This window comes from Dermacentor andersoni, chromosome 1 (assembly GCF_023375885.2).
Source record: "Dermacentor andersoni chromosome 1, qqDerAnde1_hic_scaffold, whole genome shotgun sequence".
NCBI lineage: Eukaryota > Metazoa > Arthropoda > Arachnida > Ixodida > Ixodidae > Dermacentor > Dermacentor andersoni.
Genome location: NC_092814.1, coordinates 208,402,755 through 208,418,406, shown reverse-complemented (window position 1 = coordinate 208,418,406; position 15,652 = coordinate 208,402,755). Strand labels below are relative to the sequence as shown.

At 46.6% G+C, this 15,652-nt stretch overlaps 1 protein-coding gene across 3 annotated transcripts in view; it reads left to right on the top strand.

Annotated features, from left to right (window-relative positions):
• Positions 1–15,652, top strand: part of Nbr (exonuclease mut-7 homolog) — a 157,270-nt gene that overhangs the window by 12,629 nt on the left and 128,989 nt on the right. The window lies entirely within an intron of this gene.

Genomic DNA, 15,652 nt, shown 5'->3' with positions numbered 1-15,652 from the left:
TATCCTTTTGCTTTACAAACACTTCGTGCAACTTGAGCAGCTAAACAGAGTATGGATGATTGTTGGTTAGCAGCCATGTACTCTGGGCATAGTTCAGAGTTTCTGCTTATTGCTTGTTGCTTAAATTGGTAGCGATCTACTGTTGGGCATAATGTGGGCAGTTTCTGTTCTTTTTAATGAAAATTTGTCTGTTTTTAGGCCAATGACTATATTGCTGCACCTTAGGGTAGTGTTGCTCAAGGGTGATATTGTTACCCGAACGAAGGATTAAGAACTGGAGACGTTACAAAGTATATTTACAAAGGATAACTGCAGCGCTGGCCAGTTCAGCCGACAGCTCGAGAGCCAGAGAGCATTCGTCGTCTTTGTTGGGGCGCCCGCATGCATCGTCCACAAGAAACGGGCAATATGCATGTATCAATGCGATTGACGGGTGGTTTGTTTGTTTGCTTGCTTGCTTGCTTTTTTTGTATTGGCAGCTGCTGCTATAATTTGCAGTGCACCTCAGGCCAGGGCCGCAATTTTGTAGTGATGCTTTCTGCTAAATTTTATGCCTGTCTTATTATCCACCATTCACAGCTGGCAGATCCTATTGATAGCGTGGGTGGAGTCTCACTCTGGGCACTGACAAAGCACAAAAGTGTGAAAAAGAATATCATTGGAACAGGCATCCCTACAAAATCGTGGCACTGCTGAGTAAAATGGATCAAAATGTAATTGCCCCTTGGCCAAGTGTTTTGTGTAAAAGGGCATCAACTAGTGCTTCGTGCAAAGGTCTGCATAGGAGTCTGCATTCATTGAGTGTGGGAAACTGCTTCAATCCTGTGGCAGTACCTTGCTCTCCCTCTGCTCCTGCCCGTCTCATTTCTTAGCACAGTGCATGTTGACCTACTCTTATTCAGCACAAGGATAAAGTATAAAAATATTTTATCTTTCACTTATTTTTTCAGAATATTAAGGCATGTACAGATGTGCCAGGTATTGGTATTATTTGAAAGCATGTGTGAATTATTACAATTAGTACATTTGACTACTCGAACCTGATGGTATGTACCATCGAAGTCTGTCGAATTATCTAACGAGTCTAACTAAACAAAGTGCTATAAAAAATGCCAAGACACACAACTGATTCATTTGCCAGTATTTGCCCCATCCTAGAATGCCCCCGAAACAAACAGATAACCACTTACTTTGTGTCCTAAGTAGAAAACTAATGTAGAAATGACAATGCTATAATGAAGCTTTATTGACAGAGGGATGGCTCATCGGCCTATTAACCTTTTGAGGGTCAATTTTTTTCGCCGTATGCGACCACCCAGGGTCGTTTTTTTTTATTGCAGATTCCAATTCTACTGAGGGACCTATTTAGAAAAAAATTTAAATTTTTCTAGGGGGACTGTAAAGTGAGAAAAAAAAATATTTTGCGTTGGTATATATGTGCTGTTTATTCATGAATAACAACAATAAAAAAAAGGAAATAAACTTACAATAATTAAAGATTTAAGGTGTAGAGGTAGAACATCCGCCTCGCGTGCAAGAGGTTCGTGGTTCGAATCCCGGTGTCGCGCAATTTTCCACCGGATTAAAAAAAAAAAATCCGCGTGTTGATAAAATTGCATTAACAGGCCTGGAGTGTGGCCTGATCCCGGTGATCAGAGCCGGTAATGCACTCCCTCACCAGAGCAGGATTGGCCACCCTGGTGCGGTACTTGGCCACAGCCTCCTATAAAGAGCAATAAGAATGGTCTGGGGTGCATTTGGCAGGCATTCTCAGATCATGAACAGCAGGTTGCCATTATCCCTCAAGAGAAAAGTGTATAATCGCCGTGTCTTACCAGTACTCACCTACGGGGCAGAAACCTGGAGACTTACGAAAAGGGTTCTACTTAAATTGAGGACGACGCAACGAGCTATGGAAAGAAGAATGATGAGTCTAACGTTAAGGGATCAGAAAAGAGCAGATTGGGTGAGGGAACAAACACGAGTTAATGACATCTTAGTTGAAATCAAGAAAAAGAGATGGGCATGGGCAGGACATGTAGTGAGGAGGGTAGATAACTGGTGGTCATTAAGGGTTACGGACTGGATTCCAAGGGAAGGGAAGCGTAGCAGAGGGCGGCAGAAAGTTAGGTGGGCGGATGAGATTAAGAAGTTTGCAGGGACGACATGGCCACAATTAGTACATGACCGGGGTGGTTGGAGAAGTATGGGAGAGGCCTTTGCCCTGCAGTGGGTGTAACCAGGCTGATGATGATGTACACATAAGGCTTAGATTAGAAAATGCGCACACGAGAATATTTTGCAAGTGTCAAATGTTCCTGCTCTTACACTAATATTTACGTGTATAGCATAATTGAACTGCGTAGGTGAGCGCACTCAACAAAACTGGTCGTGTGCCCGTCAAAAAGCAAAATGTGTGACGAACTTCCGCTAATCTTTATCTTATCGCCAATCAGAGGCAATTAGTTTTTGCGAGTCATGCACGGCAGCATCCTTCCTATGCGCATCCCTGTGAGCACTGAGCGATTGAGAAACAGGCGGTCACCCTTTGAGCAATTAGTAACGAGATAGCCATCAGTTTTGCGAGCGCTGTCTTTAATGAAGTGTATACATTGCTATGCTCAGCTTATAGTGCTAAACAAATGATCATCCTATGCTGGGTACCTGGCCACTGGCATGAAAGGCAATGAAGCTGCTGACGAGAAAGCTACCTCAGTAGCTTTTAGCGACACGAACTTAAACATACCCATCCCAGCCACAGATCTTAAACCATACTTGCATCACAAGCTGAAAATCCACGGGCAGAAACAGTGGAATCCTCAAATATCAAATAAACTGCACTTCATCAAACCCAAATTAGGATATTGGGTATCGGAGAGAACATCATGATATAACGAAGTGCTCCTTTGCCAATTAAGAATAGGACACACATAAGGCACTAACCCTTACCTCTTGACTGGGGGGTATTCTCAGACTTGTAGTATGTGCGGCCGAAATCTCAGTCTTGCATGTTCTTATTCAATGCCCTGCAATAGAAACACAGAGGAAAAGGTATTTCATTTCTGCATATCGTGAAAATATACCTCTTCACCCGAAATTTTTTCTTAGCAATGAACCGCTTTTTAATCTGAAATTAGTCTTAATAGTTTTTAGCTGAAACAGACTCTGAACATCATTAGGCCAGGGAATTTTAGCGCATGTATACAGCCCCTGTACTCAAGGGCTTTCTTGAAGCTAAAGTGTCATTGTTATGTTTTGTTGCATCATGCTTTTAACGAAACCCCATTGCCATAGCCCACAGCACTACTTAGTCAGTGTCATTATTTAGCAACTATATATTTTACGCCATCCACAGCGGCAGGTTTTAGGCCTTTTTATAGCCATGTTACATATACCATGAGGAATTAATTGTCTACACCATTCACAATGCATCGTTAACATTACCTTTGTCATGGCGCTCTTTGGCCATACCTGGCCCTTGCGCCATAAAACACCACACATCGTCAGTTTTGCGAGCACAAGAAGCTGAAACCGCCCGCAGAACAAAACCCAAACCGCCGCCCTCCCGCGCGCGTGCCAATGCGCGAGCGGTAGTATATAGACGCGCCGGAGCACACTAGCTCTAAAACTAACCGTGCAACGAAAACCGAGAAAGGGAGGCGTGAGAAAAAAATTACCCGTATTCCCACATAGTGGCAGCACATGCCAGAAAAGAAAAAGTCAGGAAATTGGCGCACATTTTAAACGTACAAACGGCGCCATAAATATATGGCATCGACCATTTTGCACTTGTTCGTGGCACCGTATATTTACGTTATTGACCCTCAAGGGGTTGAGGGTAATGGAGTTGGGGAATCGGGAGAGGAGGAGAGGGCCAGCCACAGAGGAATGCTTCCCCGCATGGTTAGACTATACGTAGAATTCCGGATTCCGCAGCAAAGGTGAACAGCGCTCGCAGGACACTGTTGGCCTCTGCTGAGGGATGGGACCACTCTTCGAAGCTGGCCACTTGCCCCCGATGCTTTCGTCGGAGGGCTGCATACTTTGGGTACTCCCACAGCAAGTGCTTGATCGTTGGCACAGCTGCCGTATTACGCGCTAGGCAGCTTGTTTGTATAGGTGGTAGCTCTTCCACAGCGTTGCCCGGAAGGCATCTTTCCTTGTGTGCACGCCAGTGTGCAAGTTCATCCGGCGTCGGTGCAGTACCGGTGTGGGCCTTGTGCACGAGTGCTTGACATATGTGTGACAAGCCGACAGGCAGTGGATCTTCCTTTGGTGCATGTTTTGGGCATTGACAGAGCTGTCGTCGCCTCTGTTGTTCTAGGAAGGATGTATCTTCATTTACATCATTTTGCAGGGGCGTAAAAGTTGCTACGTCACTGCGGCGGTTTAAGATTCAATTGCGCTTGCAGTGGTGTGAGCCGCTTTGTTTCTTGGTACTCCGCAGTAGCTCGGAACCCACCATACCCCTGTTTTGACTGGGAGCACCGTGCGCAGCCTCCTGCACTTGCCTCTGCTATCTTCCTTGCGATGTGGTCAGTTTTGGGGGGCTCATAATACGCCCCCCGCCTCCTGACTGCCGGTATATATTGTAGTTTGTGAAGTTGCCGAAGGTGTTTAAGGGTGTCGCGCAGTGAATTACAGACAGCCAGCAGTTTGACCGTGAGTACGTCTTGCGGTTCTTGATTACCAAATACGAACTCTTGGGCACGCACGGTTCCAGCGTCAAGGCAGTGCATTCCAATTGCAGCTCACGTACCATCGGGCGTCATGTGGAAGGTGGCGTCCACGTAATAGGGAGTGGAACAGGAGCTGCCTAGGCTCTCCATGTGCCTTTTGCATAGCACTTTCTGCACTCTGGGTGGTGGCACAGGTCCATGTGCCCTGGCAAAGGTCGTGAGTCAGCCAGTTGCATATGTGTCTCCCATGGTGGCATCAGTGGTGCAGGCTTCAACTGTCTGGGGTTTCGCCAAGAGCATGAGGAGAGTGCAGCCCTGGTGAGTGGAATTGCGTCTGAGCTGGTCTACATTGCGCCTATGTTCGATAGTGTGTTCAAGTAGTGGCAATTGCACATAGCGTTGCAAGTCGTCCACCCATGCCTGCCGCAGCACCTGGTGACAACGCAGAGTGCTTTGTTGTACAGCACCTCCAGCTCCTGGACGTGTTGTTTCGTCAATCTACGCAAGTGCTCTGTATGTGGCATGGGACATCGGCATAACCAGGACAAGCTGGCGGGCCGGGCCGTCTTTGTTCCAGCGCCTCCGAAGTGCCACGATATTCACCGTATCAAATGAAGGATCCGGCACCAAATTGGATGTAACTGTTGGATCCATATGTGTGGCTGACTGTCTGCTGCTATCGGCACGCTGAGAATTTTCACGCAGCCTTCGATCACTTGGTGAATGGGCTTGCCCGCTGTAAGAGTTGGGGTCGGACATGTCAAAATGGGTAGGCTGGCCCGTGCGGTTGTCCGACTCATCCACGCTAAGGACGTTGTTGAAGGGAGGAACGTGTTCTCCTCCAGAACGAGGAGTATTGGGTTTATTTACAATATCTACATGAAGAGCAGAGAATGTTGCGCCTCATCAGTCTAGCATGACTAAAGTGAAGCACACTGAGGAGCCGAAAAAGTTTACTTATACCCCCTCTGTCCTCTCTAGATCCCTAGGCTGGGGGAAACTGCCACCCCCCTCAGTCCAGTCAGAGCGTCCAAAGTCATCAAAGGACCTGTGGCCATTTTTTTTTTTACATTTGATTAAGCCATGTCAGAGGGCAGTGGTTGGTCTCAAAGATGAATCTCGCTCCGTATGAGTAACACAACAAATTCTGGGCTGCCCAAACCGAACAGGCACATTCCTTCTCTGAAGCGCTATAGGCTTCTTCTCTTGCATCTAGTTTACGGCTGGCATAAAGAATAGGACGTTCCTCATTATCATAGCTGACATGACCAAGTACCACACCCATTCCCCTGTCGCTTGCGTCAAACTGAACTATGAATTCATTTGTATAGTCTGGCGCACGAAGCACAGGACAAGAAATGAATGTTTTCAAACCTTGGAAAGCGTTCTCTTTCTTCTTATCCCACTGCACGTTACTCGGTGCTCCCTTTCGGAGTGCGTCCGTTGAAGGACTTGCTATTTGCAAATAATTTGGAATGTACCATTGATAGTACAAAAACAAACAAATGTGTTTTCATGCGTGGCTGTGAAAAATCTCCAAATGTAGCTGTCTTCAGCTTGGCCGGCCATCCCGCACCCTGGCCAAAAACATGGCCCAGATAAGCAACCTGCGAGCAGCCAAACTTACATTTTTTTGCCTTCATCATTAATCCTTCTTCCCTCAACCACGAGAACACCTACTTGAGGTGTGATACATGCAGTTTCCAGCTGTCAGAAAAAATTGCTACATCAAGATATGAAAATGCAAACTCCTGCAAGGCTTTTATGACAGTATCCATCAACTTAGAAAAGCTAGACTGCGCATTCTTTAGCCCGAAGCTAAGAATGAGAGGGCAAAAAGTGCCTACAGGTGAGGTAATGTGGCATAGCTGGCTGGCACTAACTGAAATGGGAACTTGCCAGTATCCCTGCACGAGATCGAGTCAAAACATGCTTAACAGTGCAACTATTATGAGTCTTTCCTCAATGTTGGGTATCATGTACATGCTGGTGATGGAATTTAACTTGCTGTAGTCAACACACGGACGACTGTCCTTATTAGGGGTTTCCACAAGTATTAGCGGTGACGTGTAGTTACTCTCAATGGGCTCAATAACTGCCAACTGTAGCATGCACTGTATCTCTGCCTCCATAATTTCTCTCTTGCAGAGACACCCTGTAAGGCTTTGATCTTACTTGTTTGGTTGATTTCGGCTCTATTTCATTCGTTCACTTCTACCTGGCTGATTGGTGAATCTATCGAGATGTTCCCCTAGCAGCCTTTTTAGCTCATCCAGCTGCGAAGGTTTACGAGCGTTTGTGCTTATCGAGGGTTCTACAATTTCTTCCAGGCTGATTGCAGTCTGAGGTCGCCTTACACTCATTAAACTCAGTATTAATGTCATCCGGCTCTTAGATGGTAAATTTAAAGGGACCCTAAAATGATTTTGACGATTTTGTACAAACATACTGAGTTGTTAAAGTAGGTCCTTTTGATCATTAATTTTGATGCATCTAAGTTCCGCATGGAGCGTTTAATTTGTTAAGGTTTTAAAAATGTACATCGCTCGACTGAATTTTAAGCAGCCCCTAACCATTTGACGTAATTTGCCCTAATGACGCCAGTAGGGCGAGCTATCCGATTGGCTGCCCAGGGCGCGTCATCGATAAATTTTCCAACTTTATGGGGAACAAATGTTGTAATAATTGGAATGTTAGTTAATTTGTTTCTATAAAAAGAAAGTAACAGAAAGAGAATGCACAAAAACAATTTCTCACTACACTTGAGCACTTCTAGCACACAGCAAGCGTTGTCTGCTTGTGCTACAACGTGCTCCGTTTTGACAAGAGCTTCGCAGTCAGTGTCGGTCAGTCGTTTTGCAAGCACCATCATTCACATTCGTTGCGTTGTGGGCTGCAAACGTAGCAGCGACTGCCAATATGTCAAGCTGTGACATCGTGTCCCTCCGCAAGGCAGCAGACGAGCGGAGTGACTGCAGTGCATCGAACTGTCGCTATCCGATCAGCGCCAGGATTCGCGCATTTGTGGTTCACTTTACACCGGAGGATTACTACCACAATAGCGTTTCGCGAGTCTGGTATTCAGGTAAGCACAAGCGCAAAGGGACAGGGTCTGCCCGTTTAACTGTGCCGTTTCAAAGGATGAGCAGAAGCGCAAACGTGAACGGTGTGCACGGTGCAGCCACCTGGTGGCACAGAGCTCAACCAAATACAGTAACAGTAATGAAGTGTATTCTTCTTTGCTGCTGGTGTACATTTTTCGAAGGAGTGTAATCGTTAAACATTGTTTTTGTGAACGTTCAAAATGTTTTACACTTGGTCAGAGCAATATTAGCTCTTTCTTTTCTGGTTAAGCTCTGTGCCAACAGGTGGCTGGACCTTGCAGACCGATCAGGCCGCTCACGTACGTCTACGCTATAGTTCCTTCATCAGCTTGATGCCTCCACCCATCCGTCGAAACGCCCAGCTTGCCTGTGGTTACTGGAATGCCAGACATGTTCAGCGCTGCGACAGAATGGTCACAACGCACGCTGCTTCGATAGCTCTCGCTTGGGGTCGACTGCCAAGCAGCTGGTGGAGGGGTTGGAGAGGCTTTGCACGCTCGCTTCTTAGAGTAACAGAAGTCGACAACACGACGTGCCATCATGACGTAGAGCCAGTGAAGGCGGAGCTTAGCCCCGATCACTCGGCGAACGAGTTGAGGAGAAAATGCATGGCTATGGAGGAGGGTAACTTGTAATCATCCGTAGCTCTCTTAGTATGAGACACTTCACACAAATTGTGGTTTGAATGCTTAAGTTTAGCTGTACCCTAATCGTCTATAAACTTTGTCCAAACCGTTTCAGGCGCTCTTTAACGACTCTGCTCCGCTCCACGTACGGCTTCATCAAATTGCAGTGGTATTCTCGCCTTCTTCCTGCGACCAAGCACTTTCAGAGCGTATTTAGTATCTGAAAGTTTGTGCAACACTTTAACAGGTCCGTCCCAGTGAACTTCAAGCTTTTTCTTTCTTGAAGGTCTGAGGATCATTACCTGGTCCCCAGTGTTCAATATTCGACGCCTCTCATTCCTGTCATAATAGAGCTTGGCGTTCTTTTGGGCCATGCCCATGTTCTTTTCGACTAGTTCTTGTGTTGTACTGAGCTGTTCTGGCAGATTTAGCACGTACTCTACCGCTGTTTGACTCTCCTCTTTCCTCCCACATCTCTCTCAATTCTCAATGGGGAACGGAGTGTCCTCCCATACCCTAATTCTGCTGGCGAGAACCTTCTAGCCTCATGAGGAACCGTTTGCAAAGCAAACAAAGTAGCCGGAAGACAATTCTCCTGGTCTTCCTTGTGCTCGTAACAGAAGGCCTGCAAAACTCACTTAAACTGAATGACATCCCTCTACACTATTTGACTCAGGGTGATAGACGGAACTATGTACAGTCCCACCTTGATATATCGAACACTTTCTATATTTCCTGGAAAATTGCATGCATTTAAATTTTATTTCCAGTGGGGTTGGACGTAAAATGGATATAACGAACTCCGCCACCCCAGACCACATGTGCTCTGTTGACAGGCAGCGAGCTTTCTTGCAACACCCTCGAAGATAGCGGTGGCGCGATGGGCTTTCCCGACTGCCACACACTATGGCTGCAAACATTGATTGTGCCGAGGGTGCCATTTGAATGTAGCGGTGTACGCAAGCGGTGGCTTGGCTAGTTCGACAACATCAACGGCGCATTGCATTTGCTGCACTGACTCCTCCTCTGTGCCGGACTCTGTGCCTGCCGCGCCTTGTAAGGAATGGTGGTTTGCTTCCACAAAGATGCGCAACAGCGCACATTCACTGGGCTCACTCATAGACCCCGTGGCAGACGCCACTTAATACTTTGTTATTGACAGTGTTTCAAAATGCTTCGATTGACGGATGTGGAGAAAGAGAAACTTTATAGAATAAAACAAAATTTGAGGTCCTGTGCTTGGGCCCCCTAGTCCAGGGCCCCACTGGCGTGAGCGGCTTGCTGGGCTTGGTCTAGGAGAGCCAGGTGGCTATTCTGATCCTCGTCCGTAAGCTGTGCCTCCCACTGCCTGTTAAAATTATTTGTCGGTCCATTTGGGCGCATCCATGTGATGTGTGGTAACGTTGGGGTGTGTTGAGACTTATACTTATACAATATTTATACAACTTTATACAATATTTACAGATAGTGGATGATAGCGTACAGGTAGCAGTAAGAGCGCATCAGACCGACTGGGCGGCTCGAAGCGACTCTCTTCTCGCAATGGGCTGGTTCTCCTTTAAATCCCTTCGGTGACCCCTCGTCGGCAGGAACCAGGCGGGGCAGGGTGATGACGTCGCCCGCATCGAATTCTTGATTCATCGCTGAAATGGCTGGGCGCTTCTTGAAGTTGCCTCCCGTGTCGAATTATTGATTCGTTGCGGAGAAGTGGGAGCGCCCGCCACCTTGTGGTAGCCATGTGGTGCATGTAGTATGGCACAACAGGTGTCACCACACCATGGGCATTCGTCAGTGTATCGTGTGTGGTGAATACAACTAAGGGTATGTAGGTTTGGGTACGTGTGCATGTGAAATCAGCGCCAACTCTTTGTCTGTTGACTGTTTAAATTTTGATGCGGTTGTCCATGTTGCCTTTGCTCCTCTCTTTGTTGTTCGAGGATGTCGTGCGGTGTAGAGGGGGGCTCGTCACTTGGGATGCTGTCAAAAGCGTGTCTACTACTTAGTTGGAGCTGAGTTCTTTGTGGCTGAACGCAGCATCATAAACGGGTACCTGTAACCTGACTATCTTTGGTAGAGGCCCTATCGTGTCTATCACAAGTTGTCTGGAAGGCTGATATTAAGGGCACTACCTTTAGAGGAGCTTTCCATGTTTCTCCTGGTTTACCCGAGCGCTGGCAGGCGTCGCATGATATCAAAAATTCTTTGAAACACTTCTATGAAACAGCCAGGCCAGTAGTATTCCATAAGCAATCTTTCTTTCTACGTGTTTATGCCTAGGTGGCCAGACCACCCATTTCCATGACAGAGACCCAAAAGGTCTTGCCTGTACTTAGTAAGTACGACTAGCTGATCCGGCATCTTGAAACTAAAAGCGCACAAAGACGAAAATGAAGAGAGTGGACAGGATGAGGTGCTTACTCAAGTGAAATTTTATTGATCCAGAATAACTGATCCAGAATTCTGCTCTTCCGGTTTCTGTAGTGCCGATATAACGAGCCTCCTTTCTCATGCATCGTCACGTTGTGCCTAGCAATGCCTTCTTTAGCTGTTACATGTAATTTAGCTAGGCTGATGTAATTCTTTTGCTCGGCAGCCAGTGACTCTTTCACACGCAAGAGCCAATCAAAGTTTTTGGAGGCCTGTGATAGTAACGATCCTGTCTCGCTTGCGAGTGCATCAGCTGGCTCTCCCTGCAGGTGGGAACTTTGACACGTGCCTTGTGATACGCTCTTGTTGAGCTGGTCAGCTGGCAGGATTTCTTCAATTGCTTTTTCATACCTCGAGCCTAGCTCGGTTTCTCTTGCCGAAGCTACCTCTTTTGTTACTTGTGCTGGAGTGGCTTTTGCATTTTCAGATGAAAGCAACGCGATTTGATGAGCTTGGGATCACATCAACACCTGTACATGCCCTCTCCAAGTTTCAGCCCCTTCTCATGCAGTAACTGACCTGACCGATTCGGAAAAAATGTACGGGTACTGCAGCGACAAGAATTTGGAAACTGCAGCCTTGGTCACAAGCTCCATGAAAGGCCCACTGATCTTGACTTTTGCCATCGGCATACGCGCGCTGTTTGTTCAGCGTGTATCAAACAACCTGTTTAATCCACGCTACTTCTCCGGTGAAGTCATCTACCGTCACATAAGACGGATGGACAAAGTCCGTGGTGGTGGCACTGTCTTGTAGCACCCGGCATGGTTTTCCATTAATATGCAGGTCATGAAGATATGGGTGTAAAAGTTCTGTGTTCTCGTATGTCTCCTCCATGTATGAAAACACTACACTAGGCTTCCCGTAGTTTGCAGCAATATGTCAGTTTGTGGCACTTAAAGCTGTGGATTGGTCTAAAGGATTCGAATTCCCTTTTCTGTTCTTTTTAGAGGGTTTCGCTATTTGACTTCTCTTTGCTCTTTTCTGACGTCCTTTCTTTCTGCTTCTACATGCTCTGGTCGTTTCGTCTGCGATCCCTTTTTGAATGGAAATTATTTCCATAGTTCATTTCGACTCACAATTTCCGTCCTTGATATTCGGCTTTCTACGCGTTGCATACTCTTCGGCTAATTCGGCCGCCCTTTCCAGAGTGTTTACGTTTCCTCTGTCTTGCACCCACAGCTTCAGATTGTAGGATGCTTTTGTAAAACTGCTCTAGACACATGCATTTAATAATCATGTCTATGCTCTTGTATGCTTCCGCGCTTTTCATCCACTTGACAAGGTTTGCCTTTAAGCCATATGCAAATTTGGGATATCCCTCGCTATCCTTCTTTCCTGTGCATCGAAACCTTTGTCAAAAAGCTTCGGCTGTAAGGCGGCACTTCATCAAAGGACTAGCCTTAAGCTTCGCATTATCTATGCATCTTGCGCACTGAGTCTGACGACTACTTCAGGAGCAACCGCTGTGGCCATTTACTCGGAGCGAAGTTCATCTTCTCACAGGTCCTTTAAAAATTTCCTAGGAACAACCCTATATCTTTCTAGACTTCAAATGGCTTTAACAGTCAGTCCATGCAGTATGATTCTGTCTCACTTGATTGTTCCAGAGCCCTTCACTCGCTCGACACGACTTCAAACGTTTACTTTCGAGGTCAAGTTACGGTTTTTCATAACTTGTGATCTTTCTCTCGTTCCTCTCTATCCTGCTCTTTTCTTTAGCTGTCTGTCCTCTTCTTCTCTCTCTCTCTGTCCCATTTCTCTTTTCCTAAAAAGTTCTAACCCAATTCGAATGTCCTCCTCACTGGACTGTTCGGAAACATTAGTTTGGTCTCACAAATATGCCAACGCAATTTGGTTTTTGTACACTAAGGAAGAACTGAGGTAGAAAAAGAAAAAAAAGTTGGAGGACGTTTAAGCTTCGAGTGGAATGCGTTAGCATTCGGAGATCCCAGACTGCTTTTCCCGCTTCCTGGCAACTGCAGCTTATGTAAACGCAATGTTTGCCGGGAAACGCTGCCAGCGAACGCTATATGCACGAGTGCGAGATTCCTTGCAGAAACGTGGTCTCTTGCATGGGCCGATAACGGAGGGTGTGCACAGCCGCACCAAAATAATTACATCATTTTCAGGATTCAGTTATTGTTTCACACTTCTAACATTTCAGTGTGAGAAGATTTAACATGAGAGGCATGGGCTGTCATTCTCGCTATTCCGAGGAATAACTGTCGAGAATGCAAGACAGGGTATGAGCAACTTTAGTGATAGAATGATGTGGCAATATATCCCACATATACCGCATGTCATATTGCTACGCACGTGTGATATTTGATTGTTTGAACGAGGCGCGTGGGCGCCATCACTTGAGAAAAGAGGAAGAACGAACAAGGCTCGCGCTGTAACCGCTGTTGTAAATATAACCTGTAAATAGTTGCTCGTCTTACTGACTCGTCCTTTGCGTAACATTGTGGTGGAGGTGCAGCGTGGTGTGGTGGAGAGCAAGGCATCGCATATACATATTGGGGGTGTGGACTTAGAGTCGCCATCTGTCGGAAGCGCCTCCCTTGCGCAGTACGAGGGATCACGCGGCGCGCTCCTCATAGGTTTGGCTTACGGCACTTAATAAAAACACCACGCGATTGCCCTCCTGTACATTTCTGTAAGTACTATCAAAATGAGGGAACTTTATTACTGTCGAAATAATAATCTTGGGCAGACTGAAAGCACAGAATCGTTTACAGACGCTATTTCTTTACCGAATACGTACAGTGAAAGCCACTGCGCGCAGTCACTGCGATGAAGTCTCCCAAACGGGCTTCTTGAGTGAAAGGGCGGCAATCGCCGAGCGCAAATTATTTGAAATATGTTCTTATAGTGGGCGGTCTGTATAACCAAATGGCGCATAACAGAACGAAGCCTCGATGCATGCAGCAATTGCACGGGTTCGCAGCGACTGACTGCATGTCTGCATGCATGTCCACGCACAATGTTTCGCTTTCACTGAGAGCATTTTCGCACCGTGCTGCGAGCTTTAGGCCGCAGCATATGAGCATTTGACAGTTCACAAGCAACCATTGTTTCGTGGACGTTATCAGAGCTGTTCAAAGACAATTTCGTTTTAACGAGGGACTTCAATGCCTACGGCGACTGGGGTGTGTCATCGCGACGATTCAGTATTCTTTCTTCTAAATTCTTGGGTGTTTCAATATTATTTCTAAAGTTGAGTCGGCACTGTATGCAGTCAGCGGGCGATTTCGCGCTGCTTCTTTTTCGTAATCCAGTGCATTAATTCATAACGCAAACATGACCTTATGCCATGCCTTTATTTAATGTGCTTCTTATCACTCCCTTTCCTTCCAGTGAACTTGCCAGTGTCTAGTATCAATAAGTTCATAGACCAAACCCTCGTGACATTAGCCTGGCAGGGAGTGCGGGCGAACGTCTGCTACTCACTGAACGTGCTACTCACCGAACATAGCATTCCCGTAGCTGTAGCAGAAATATTCCTCGCGTCTGTGCTTGCTGCATACCCGAGTTGTAGCCGATGGCTGTTTGCCGGTTCTAAGTTTCACGAGCCAAGCTTCGTGCAGCTTCTTGTCCTGCGGCTACGTGTGAATAAGGCTTACACCGGACTCCGCTGTGTACGTCCGGCACTGCGGCACTGAGCAGTAGCCTACGATGCTGCACGCCTCCAAAGGCAGCCACTACCTATTCTAGTGATTTCAAATGTTGTCAAGCAGACGCCCAAGGCGGGCAATCCTCACCACTTAACCCTTTGACGGTCAGTGACCTAAATATACGGCGCCGCTAACAAGTCTGAAAATGGTCGATGACGTATATTTACGGCGCCGTCTGCACGTTTAAAAAGCGTGCCAATTTCCTAACTTCTTCTTTTCTATCATGTGTTGCCACTATGTGGAGATACAGGGAATTTTTTTCACGCGCCCCCTCTTTCGGTTTTGGTTGCATGGTTTGTTTTAGCGCTAGTTTGCTCCCGCGCGTCTATGTACTACCGCTCGCGCATTGGCATGCGCGCGGGCGGGCGGCCGTTTGGATTTTGTTTCGCGGGCGGTTTTGGCTTTTTGTGCTTGCGAAACTGATGGCTGTCTCATTCCTGATCGCTCAAAGGGCGACCGCTTGTTTCTCGCTCGTTTAGTGCTCACAGGGGTGCGCATAGGAAGGATGCTGCCGTGCATCCGTTTCAGTTTCTTTTCTTTTTTTTAAGACTCGCGAAAACTAATTGCCCTCACTGGTTGGCGATAAGATGAAGATAACCGGAAGTTTGTCACACGCGTAGCTTTTTTTGATGGGCACACAACCAAACAGTTTTCTTGAGTGTGTGCACCTACGCAGTTCGATTACGCTATGGACGTACATATTAGTATAAGAGCACAAACATTTGAGGCTTGCGAAATATTCTTGTGTGCAGATTTTCAAAGCCTTCAACTATGTGCATAAAAATGCATAAAATTTTTAATTCTGATAAGTTTATTTCCAACGCAAAATATTTTTTTCTCACTTTACGGTCACCCTAGAAAAATTACGGTAATTTTTTTTCGAAATAAGTCCCTAAGAAAAATCGGAATCTGCAATAAAAAAATCGACCCTGGGAAGTCGCATATGGCGAAAAAAATCGACCCTCAAAGGGTTAATCAGAACCGCAGTGAAGGTGGGACTTCAAACTTTAGTTTTCAGCTCGCTTCGGCGCTTCCGAAGCAGCCGACGCGGCCGCTGTGTCCACGTGATCCCTCATGCCACGTCACGCTGATGGTGGCATCAGTTTTTCCAGTGGTGGAGCTCGCCCCCAATACCTAAA